This window comes from Euleptes europaea, chromosome 18 (genome assembly GCF_029931775.1).
Source record: "Euleptes europaea isolate rEulEur1 chromosome 18, rEulEur1.hap1, whole genome shotgun sequence".
NCBI classification, from domain to species: domain Eukaryota; kingdom Metazoa; phylum Chordata; class Lepidosauria; order Squamata; family Sphaerodactylidae; genus Euleptes; species Euleptes europaea.
In genome coordinates this window covers 23,638,498-23,648,339 of record NC_079329.1, presented here as the reverse complement: position 1 = coordinate 23,648,339, position 9,842 = coordinate 23,638,498, and positions in this window count along the sequence as shown.

Sequence of the window (9,842 nt, the reverse complement as noted above, 5' to 3'; positions counted from 1 at the left end):
TCTTTCCATCTACTGGATCGGAATTTGCCTTCCATGTTTCTCTTCCTTAAAAAAAAATCCTATATGATGTTTGGACACACTGCCGTCTTTATTATAGAATCATAAGAGTTGGAAGGGACCACCGGGACCATCAAGTCCAACCCCCTGCACAATGCAGGAAATTCACAACTACCTCCCCCCTCCACACCCCTAATGACCAGAAGATGGCCAAGATGCCCTCCCTCTCATCATCTGCCTGAGGTCACAGAATCAGCATTGCTGACAGATGGCCATCTAACCTCTTCTTAAAAACCTCCAGGGAAGGAGAGCTTACCACCTCCCGAGGAAGCCTGTTCCACTGAGGAACCGCTCTAACTGTTACAAAATTCTTCCTAATGTCTAGACGGAAACTTTTGATTTAATTTCAACCCGTTGGTTCTGGTCCGACCTTCTTGAGCAACAGAAAACAACTCGGCACCCTCCTCTATATGACGGCCCTTCAAGTACTTGAACATGGTTATCATATCCCCTCTCAGTCTTCCCTTCAGGCTAAACATACCCAGCTCCTTCAACCTTTCCTCATAGGACTTGGTCTCCAGACCCTCTCACCATCTTTGTTGCCCTTCTCTGGACCCATTCCAGCTTGTCTACATCTTTCTTAAATTGTGGTGCCCAAAACTGAACACAGTACTCTAGTTGAGGTCTAACCAGAGCAGAGTAAAGCGATACCATCACTTATAGCGGCTGGGCAATTAACATTTTGAGAGGGGGCTTGGGGATCTATAAAAGGGAACAGACTAGGCGCTGGCCCATGTATAACGTTTCCTGAGATGGAGGGGATGGCTCCCGTCCGGGCGAGATGGGTGACACCGATAGAATCCAACGTCCTCGAGGCCAAGCTTACGTGTGTCAGAGTTCTTGTTAGGTATCTGGAGGAGAAAGGGCACCCAGAAGTTCTGGCGTTGCATTCTTTCCCCAACAAGCGTATGACTTTCCAAGCTGTTGGGGAAAGATTCTTGAGAATCAGTCATCTTGAGAAGGTGGGGGGAGGAATCCAGTGTCTGTAAGGCTGCATTTCAGATATGCTGTTGGGTACTTCAAGGCTTGCAGAGTTAGTAACTCCTGCGCTGAACAAATGTTCTCCATTTTCATTTTCCTGACCTTTGGTGGTTTCCCTGCTTATCACATTGGTTTTCCATGGGCAGGAATGGGGCTCCTGCCTAATGGTCAGTCCCCAGCAAGGATTGTGCTAGTGTTGATAAAGATGTCTGTGTGCTCTCCGTGTGCGAGCTTGTCTCCCCCAATGAAGGGGGTTGTTTAGATTGTCCCCTTACAGTGGCGAACTCCGTCTGTGAGTAGTGCATATCAGTTGGGCTGGGCGAGGGGGGTGGGGTGGAGAGAAGAATCCACTAGACAAGATTGAGCCTGGTTCCTTGAGGTGTAGGTGAGATGAAGGGTTTAGAGTTTCCTTTTGTGGCAGTCAAAGGGGCAGGGATTCAGGAAGAGGCAGATAGTTAAGTGAGCCACCTCCAAAACGTGGGAAGGATTGCCCAAAGGGGCTGTTGCCACATCTTTTCAGATGACATTCAGGGGAGAATGAATGTGTGGCAGGAGGTGGGGTTGTAGAGCAGGAGTACAGTGGCAAGATTCCCCCCCCCCATCATCATGTGTTGATTGAGATACGTCGGGGGCAAGCATGTTTCCTAAGCGCCTCTCTGCAAGAGTGGGAGTCAGGAAGAAACAGGGTTCCTGATCATGGGGAGAGAGAGCCCCCTATGCATGTAGGCTTGTACGCATCTAAGGTCTAGGCTCTCTTTCCAGTGGAGGCACTGAAGTCAGTGGAGTGGGATCTACCTCCGTAGTTCCATTTCCATAGCCCACACACTCATTCTCCCTAGAATATTCTCTCCAGTGTCCCACAGAGACTGCTAGCTCCCCGTTTCTCCTGCCGCTGCACCTCCCTACATGGACCTTTTCTCTGCAGTGACTCATGCAAGGATCTAATTTTTTTAAAATCCTCGTCAAGTGGAACTAGAAGGGCAGGTGGGCAATGCGTGTTTTTGGACAGGGGAGCAAGTCCAGGTGTAGCTTCCACTGTGGGGGGGGGGGCGACTTGTTTTCAGTCTCCTCACGCCCAACACACACATAGCAGGTTCTTCGAAGCAGGCGCTCCCTCTGCCCCAAAGCCTCTTTGCCCTCCAAGCAGTTAAGAGCCAAGCCTCTCTCTCTTCCCTTGTCCCCATTGCATGGCATGCTTCTGAATGGTCTAGAGATCATCAGTGTATATATCATATATATATTTTTATTATCTGGGTCAAACCACGGATGTGTCCAAGACATACGCACAAGCTGCCACAGTATTCTTCAGCTCCTTTGATCAATTGGGGGGGGGGGAACCTTATGAAATCAACTTGTTTAAAAACAAAAACAAATAAAATGAACCATACCGCCTTGGTTGTGAGTGTGAATTGCTTTCAGCAGGTTTTTGGGCTTTCATTGTGAATTTGTGGAGGTTTTTGTGTTTTGTTGTGCACTAGCACTTGGGGAAATTGTACTGTAGAGAAAGGGAATACGGTTGGGTCATCTAAGCTCGTGAGTCTTCAGCGTACCCCAGACCAAAGAACCTACCTTTAAATCCCTGGAAATTTTGAAACCTGATGAACCTCATGCACCCAACATAACAGAATCATAGAGTTGGAAGGGACCACCAGGGTCATCTAGTAGGGCTGTCAAAAAAAAAAAATTCGGTACAGTTCGGATTCGGCCGAATTTGGCCCTTGTGGCTTCGGTACGTGCCGAAGTCCGAACTCCCCCACTTCGGATCCGTTCAATTCGGCGGGAATTCAAAGTTCGGAAAAAAAATTCGGCCGAATAAAGCCATTAAAAACACAACCGCGCCTTTCCGCAGCTCTGAGAAGGGCATTTTTGGGCTTAGAGGTCCCAAACTTTCAGCAGAGCTTCAAAGGACGTATATTGAAAGACTCCCCAAGTTTTGTAAAGATTGGGTCAGGGGGGGCTGAGATATGGGCCCTGAAAGGGGTCCCCCCCACCCTTAATGTGTATCTCTCTGCAGAGCTTGCCACCCACACACAAAGCTCCCGGCCGACAAACAGCTGATGAGAGCAAGGGTGGGGCAGGTGCTAAGAACTTTGCAAAGCAACACAATGGCAGAGCAACCCCTTTGCAAACATGCAAAGGGCGGGGCAGGTGTGAAGAATTTTGCCAAACAATACAACTACAAAGCAACACAAGCACGCAATGCAACACCTTTGCAACAGTGCATAGCAACACCTGATGCCTGGGAGTTTGCATACCATGGAAAGGGACAGAGGCAGCTAGCTATGCATAATGAGCAGGAGGGGGTGGAATTTCTCCTTTTGCATTGGACTTGGGACCAGGCAGATGCATTCTTTAAGTCACCATTTGAAAACCAGTTTTGAGCAAGCATCAAAATAACCTAACTGATCTTATGAATGAGGAAAAACCTGAAGAATAAAAATGAAGCCCCCCCTCAAAGGAGAGAGAGACTGAAGGGGGAACGCACACCCCAGGCAGAACCGGCAAAAGCCCCCTTTGGCTTCCCCCCCCCACCCACAGAAACTGCTCCCTCCCCACACACACACACAGACTCTGCTTTCCCCCCCACACACACACAGAAAAGAAAAAATATAGATTAAAGCCCCCAAAGGGGTCTTACTGTGGCTGTCTTCTGTTCCAGCAGGAGGGGCTGGGAGGCTGGGTAATCCAATATGATTCCATTTGTATCCAATATAAGATCCATACGTATGCATCTCTCGAGGGTGATCCATTCATCCCAATAGGGGAAAGGGGAAAGCCCATATCTCGGGGGGCCCTGACCCAATGTTTACAAAACTTGGGTGGTATCTTAAAAAGCCTTGACTGAAGCTCCGCTGAAAGTCTGGGGTCGGCACACCCAAAAATGCGCCCCCTGCAGCCATGGAAAGAGAAAAGGGGGGGAGCCAATATTTCAGCCCCCACTGAACCCATCTTTACAAAACTTGGGTGGTCTCTTAAGAGGGATTCTCTGAAGCTATGACAAAAGTTTGGCGGCTGCACCCCCAAAAAAGCGCCCCCTGCAGCCACGAAAATGGAAAAGGGGGGAGAGGAAAAAGGGGTGGAGCCCATATCTCGGGGGGCCCTGACCCAATGTTTACAAAACTTGGGGGGTATCTTAAGAAGCCTAGTCTGATGCTCCACTGAAAGTTTGGGGTCGGCACACCCAAAAATGCGCCCTCTGCAGCCATGGAAAGAAAAAGGGGGGAGCCCATATCTCGGGACCCCTTGACCCAATGTTTACAAAACTTGGGTGGTCTCTTAAAAAAACCTGTCTGAATATCCCCTGAAAGTTTGGGGTCAGTACCCCAAAAAATGCGCCCCCTGCAGCCACGGAAAGGAGTGAATGTGCACAAGCACCCCCTCACACACACATGAGGATTTCCCTCTCTCTCTCTCTTTCCCCGGCCGGCCGCACATCAGCTGATTCCTCCAGTACTCAATCCTGACTGATTGGCCAGAAGAAGACCCAGCTTGGCCACCGATTGGCCGGGGGAGGAGAATGCTGCTTACTGAAGGTTATGCTGCTTACTGACGGCCCCGAATTGGCCGAATTTATTCGTGAACTCCCGAACTCGCTGAATTCGGCCCCCCGGTTGCCCGCCAGTTTTGAGTTCGGTTCGTCCCGAACTAAAAACCGCCGAATCAAGGGAAATTCGGCTGATTTTCAGTTCGGGCCGAACCGAATTGACAGCCCTATCATCTAGTCCAACCCCCTGCACAATGCAGGAAATTCACAACTACCTCTCTCTCTCTCACACACACACAGTGCCCAGAAGATGGCCAAGATGCTCTCCCTCTCATGAACTGCCTAAGTTAAAATCATAGAATCAGAGTTGGAAGGGACCACCAGGGCCATCAAGTTCAACCCCCTGCACAATGCAGGAAAGTCACAACTACCTCCCCCCTCCAAACCCCTAGTGACCAGAAGATGGCCAAGATGCCCTCCCTCATCATCTGTCTAAGGTCACAGAATCAGCATTGCTGACAGATGGCCATCTACCCTCTTCTTAAAAACTTCCAGGGAAGGAGAGCTTACCACCTCCTGAGGAAGCCTGTTCCATTGAGGAACCACTCTAACTGTTAGAAAATGCTTCCTAATGTCTAGACAGAAACTCTTTTGATTTAATTTCAACCAGTTGGTTCTGGTCCGACCTTCTGGAGCAACAGAAAATAACTCGGCACCCTCCTCTATATGACAGCCCTTCAAGTACTTGAACATGGTTATCATATCCCCTCTCAGTCTTCTCTTCAGGCTAAACATACCCAGCTCCTTCAACCTTTCCTCATAGGACTTGGTCTCCAGACCCCTCACCATCTTTGTTGCCCTTCTCTGGACCCGTTCCAGCTTGTCTATATCTTTCTTAAATTGTGGTGTCCAAAACTGAACACAGTACTCTAGTTGAGGTCTAACCAGAGCAGAGTAAAGCGATACCATCACTTCGCGTGATCTGGACACTATACTTTTGATGCAGCCCAAGACTGCATTTGCCTTTTTAGTTACAGCATCACACTGCTGACTCATATTCAGTGTTTGGTCTACTAAGACCCCAAGATCCTTTTCACACACACTACTGCTCAAACAAGTCTCCCCCATCCTATAATGATGCATTGGAGTTTTCCTACCTAAATGCAGAACTTTACATTTGTCTTTGTTGAAGTGCATTTTATTAGTTCTAGCCCATTTCTCCAGCCTGTCAAGATCATCCTGCATCTTGGTTCTGTCTTCTACCGTATTTGCTACCCCTCCCAATTTAGTATCATCTGCAAATTTAATAAGCATCCCCTCTATTCCTTCATCCAAATCATTTATAAAGATATTGAACAACACAGGGCCCAGCACAGATCCCTGAGGAACTCCACTAGTCACTTCTCTCCAAGTGGACGAGGAGCCATTAACTAGCACTCTTTGGGTATGATCTGTCAACCAGTTGCAGATCCATCTAACAATAATAGGATCTAACCCACATTTTCCCAATTTGTCAACTAGAATACTATGTGGAACCTTATCAAAAGCCTTACTGAAATCTAGATAAACTATGTCTACAGCATTCCCCTGATCCAGCAAGGTAGTAACTTTCTCAAAAAAGGAGATAAGATTAGTCTGACATGACTTATTCTTGAGAAACCCATGCTGGCTCTTAGTGATCAGATCCATCCATTCTAAATGCTCAAGGACTGGCTGTTTGATGATTTGTTCGAACAAGTTAATAGAATCAACATTGCTGACAGATGGCCATCTAGCCTCTGCTTAAAAACCTCCAGGGAAGGAGAGTCACATGATACAACACAAGCCTTTATTGGAAGAACATTTGGATAAAACAGTACAAATAAATAAAATTGGATAAAACCCTCCCAAATCAGCCATTAAGGAAAGCTACACACCGTTCATGATACCTGATTGCTGTGTTGTGATAGTCAATGGGGATTTTTTTGAAAGCTCCTGGGGGGCATTTTGGGAGGTAGAGTCCCCAAATTTGCAGCATGGCTGCAAGGGACTCTCCTTAGATGGTCACCACAGTTTGGTGAACTTTGGGATGGGATCCAGTTTTATGGGCCCCATAAAGGGGTCCCCCACATCCTCCAGACATTAAAATTGTGAACCGAGCTGTCCATCAGGTTCAAAAGTTCAGTTTTGCTGAGGACTGGCGGAAGGAGGCGATTCCAGGCTGGCGCCTCAAAGTCTGAGTTCTGCCTTCGTTTCTGGGTCGCTTTGCATGATGTCCATGCAAATGAGCTTCCAAACGAAGAGAAAAGTCTGAAATGCAAGAGAAATAAGGCACAGAAAACATTCCTTTGGTGGCAAATGACATCCTGTGAGCAGTCCTTTATTGTGGTCATGAAAAAAATGGGAGAGTGGGATGTTCTCTTGATATGTTCTGAGTGTTCCCATTTTTAGTAACTCATTTATGACCTCTTGTGCAGAGTGTGTATGTGCGCCGTCAAGTCACAGCTGACTTATGGAGATCCTGTAGGGTTTTCAAGGCAAGAGATGTTTAGAGGTCTGTCAAATTTCAAATTTATTAATACGGTCGACTGACCAATCACATGCCAATACATCAAAATTTCCAGACTCGATAGTTTTGCACCGCAGAATCGCAGACTGCCCATACATGTAAATGTAAGATGAATAAAAGCAACCCCTGGTTAAAATTATCATCTTAAAATTGATGAAATTGTAAAATATTCTAACAATCATTTTCTAATAAAGTTCTGCGTATTTTAATAGCAACAGCGCAGAGCTTGGCAGTTTGAAGCGTAAGCTGAGGGTCTTCTCCTAATAGGAGCTTCTTTGCCAAAAAGCTCAACTGACTCTTCAAGGAATTTACCAAGCAGGGGGGAAATAAGCTTTGATCTAACTTCATGGTAGAATGGGCAACATATCAGTGCATGTTCAATTATTTCAACGTTCCCTCTTCCACATGGACATAACCTCTCTGATCTAGGGATCTTCTTATATTTCGCTTCTAAAACAGTCGATGGTAGGGCCTGGCATCTGGCAAGGGTGAAGGCCTTCCAATAATTAATAGACTCAAGATGATAAAAATAAGCCTCAGGTGAGACTAAGTATCTAGATTTATCAGGTACTAGGGAAAATGGTAATTTTCCAAGGTCTGTCTGGCGTTCAATGTCTTCCACCCTTTGCTTCATGAAACTTGATGCTTGGTCTACGGTCATAGCTAACAGGGTAGATGGAGAAAGGCCCAGGCAGGCCATTTTATTAAGGACTGTCTTTAGCCATGTTGACTGGTACTTATCCTGTAAAAGCAGGGGGAGACGTTTAGAGGTGGTTTGCCATTGCTTGCCTCCGTGTCATAATCCTTGGAGAATTCCAAATACTTGCCAAGGCCAAGGCTGATAGTGTGTGACTGGCCCAAGGTCACCCAGCAAGTTTCCATAGCAGAGTAGGGATTTGAACATGGGTTTCCCAGACCCTAGCCCAATATCTTAACCACTATTACCCACCCCTATGTGACAATTTAATTTTCTATTTCCCTGTCACTCCCTCCCCCCTCCTGATTGGCTGGTTCATTGTTGGGTGGGGCTTGGTTGCTAAGAGACTCCCAGAGGTAAGGGGCAAGGTTTTGGTGGTCCCAGCTCCCTTCACAGAGCATTTCTGCTGCAGCAGCCTCAAAGCCAAACGTCTTTTGGGGAGCTCAGAAAATTTTTTACTTGTTGGATCGGAATACTGTTCTTCCGACTGCAGACTGCTATTTGTAATTATTATTTTTCCGTTTTTTTTATCGTTTCCGAGGGTAGCCATGTTGTTCTGCAGCAGAACAGCTAGATTCGAGTCCAGTAGCCCCTTAGAGGACAACAAGATTTTTTTGGGGGGGTGAGCTTCATGACCTTGGGCTCGCCAATTCCCAGGTGGGGCCTGGAGATCTGCCCGAATTCCAACTGGTCTCCAGACCACTGCGGTGGGTTCTGCTGGAGAAAGTGGCAGTTTGGAGAGTGGGTAGGGTTGCCTGAAGATTTTGGGGGCAAAGCCTGTGGAGAGTGAGGTTTGGGGGGGAGGAGGGACATCAGGGGGGTATAATGCCATAGAGTCCACCTTCCAAAGTGTCCATTTTTTCAGCCCCCTGGAAGTTGGCAACCCTATTTAAGTGGCTTATTAACATTTCTGTTTTTCTCCCTGGTTGAAACTAGGTGCTTTGTCCATGGAATTTAGTAATACTTGTTGAACTTTTTATGCTTAATGGACATAGGGAGCCAGCATGGTGTAGTGGTTAAGAGTAGTGGTTTGGAGCAGTGGATTCTGATCTGGAGAACTGGGTTTGATTCCCCACTCCTCCACATGAGCGGCGGAGGCTAATCTGGTGAGCTGGATTTGTTTCCCCATTCCTCCATATTAAGCCAGCTGGGTGACCTTGGGCTAGGTCACAGCTCTCTCAGCCCCACCTACCTCACAGTAGTGTCTGTTGTGGGGTGGGGAGGGGAGGGGAAGGTGATTGTAAGCTGGTTTGAGTCTCCCTTAAGTGGGAGAGAAAGTCGGCATATAAAAACCAACTCTTCCTCTTCCTCTTCTTCCTTCTCTTCTTCTTCCTCCTCCTCTTCCTCCTCCTTCTTCCTCCCTTCTTCTTTCTACTTCTTAAAACTACATGTGGAGGAAGACTGAATGGAATCTAAAGGACAGTTTAGGCGATTCTAGCTTCTACTGGCTAACTATGAGTTTAAAAAGGAGAACAATTCATTACCCCTGGGGGAGGAATTTCAGATTTATTATGATGTGAATTACTGATGGATTGATTATCTATTGATTATCTAGAGATCTGTCCAAGTCAGTATTGTCTGCTCTGACTGGCAGAAACACACCTTGATAGGAGTCTTTCAAACCACCTGCTGCTTTACCCTTTTCACTGGAGATGCCAGGGATTGAACTTGGAACTTTCTGCATGCAAAGCAAGTGCTCTGCCACTGAGCCAGCGCCCCTCTCCTAAATGTCACATGAATCTGCCTTCTCCTGAGTTAGACCATTGTCCTCGCGAAGTCAATATTGTCTACTCTTAAGTGTGGCTTTGCAGGGTCTCAGATGGTGGTCTTTCACATCACCTCCTACCTGATCCTTTTAAAGACAGATGCTGGGGATTGAACCTGGGACTATCTACTTATAAAGCAGATGCTCTACCACTGAATTGTGGCCCCTCCCCTGTTCTTATTTCTCAATTCTGAGAGGGAAAGGGCAAGCACTTTTAATTTTTCTCTTTAAAAACACTTCTAGTCTTCACGAGTACTTATGTTTACTAAAAATTGGAAATATCTGAGCAACCTAATTCCACTGTGTTCTG